The 1,229-nt window shown below is 38.4% G+C and overlaps 1 long non-coding RNA gene across 1 annotated transcript; it reads left to right on the top strand.

Moving 5' to 3' along the window:
* The first annotated feature begins 12 nt into the window (after positions 1 to 12).
* On the top strand, positions 13 to 239 carry LOC109593355 (uncharacterized). Its single transcript, XR_002190910.1, has 2 exons — positions 13 to 143; positions 193 to 239. It is a non-coding gene; the product is annotated as an uncharacterized LOC109593355 (long non-coding RNA).
* The last annotated feature ends 990 nt before the right edge of the window (positions 240 to 1,229 follow it).

Below are 1,229 nucleotides of genomic sequence, written 5' to 3'. Positions count from 1 at the left end.
CTGATAAAATTTTAGCAAATGCATTGGCTCTATGGCGAAACTTTGTGGGACTCTAGCAGCTGTATTTCAGAATGAAGCAAGCAAGTTTTTGCTTATATAGATACTTCTTAAGAGCCTTCAGTGCAACATAACATTTATTTAAGGTAATACTCACTAGTAAGAGCTTTTTAGGCTATTTGAATTTTTTGCCAGATCGCTCGGGATTCCATTACTCACAAAATACGCAACACAGACTAAAATGAACATCACGGCGCACTGAAGGCTCTTAAGAAGAGTCTATAGAAGTAAAACTGAGCTGTTTCGTTCTAAAATGCAGTAGCTAGAGTCCCACAAACCTTCGCCATTGGTCTACTAAGAATTGAACAACGAGCCTGGTCCCCATGGGTAGTAACGGAAGTTTCCAATCCCGTTTACGGGTAGTTATCTATGGTTGTATTGAAGAAATAACAAGCCTTAGCAACCACCCGCCCACGCTCCTTTACGTGAGTGGGTGTGGTCACGGCAAACAAAATGGCGGCTTACACATGGGACAAAGTTAAGAGCTTTCTAACAGCAAGAGAGCATATAGATACTGTCTAAAGACTTCTCTAGAAGCATTATAAGGTAGAGAGAACCTTTATAAGTCTTAATAATGACCAAGTTGTACTTGCAAGGTGGTGAAATTAATTATAGGAATATTTTTTACCCTGTTACGCTTGTTGGATTTAAAAAGATTATTATTACAAATTATGACGTCATGCGATAGGCTAGCTAGCTAACTAGCTCTAGCCGGGGACTGTTCAGCTGATCTAGTGATCTCGAAAATGGTAAATAAGAGGAAGGGAGCTGATTCTAAGAAGCCCAAGGCAGAAAGCAAACCAGGAAAGATACGAAAAAGTACTTAAGAGTGTATACTGCGATATATAGTTTTGATTATTAATAGATAAACCTACTAAAACTAATAAGGAAAGACTACTCACTGCTTTATGTCTCACAAGACGTGTCAACAATTCAAGGTCACCTTCTTTGCATAATGAGGTATTTTGTAACTTCACTTTTTATCAGTATTTTATTATTGAGCAGAAAGAAACGTCAGTTCGTATCCCATCATCTTCGCCAGAGCAGGCTCGTGCTATTGCTGAAACAACATTTGAGGAATCATTTATTATCACTGATGTATCTGGCATTAAGCACCTATCTCTTAACCATTCAATTGCCACTAGTAGTCCTAAAACTGTATGTAGACGTAG

The sequence above is a fragment of the Amphimedon queenslandica genome, unplaced genomic scaffold, assembly GCF_000090795.2.
Source record: "Amphimedon queenslandica unplaced genomic scaffold, v1.1 AMPQUscaffold_1882_Cont26113, whole genome shotgun sequence".
NCBI classification, from domain to species: Eukaryota; Metazoa; Porifera; class Demospongiae; order Haplosclerida; family Niphatidae; genus Amphimedon; species Amphimedon queenslandica.
This window is presented reverse-complemented; position numbering and strand designations above follow the sequence as displayed.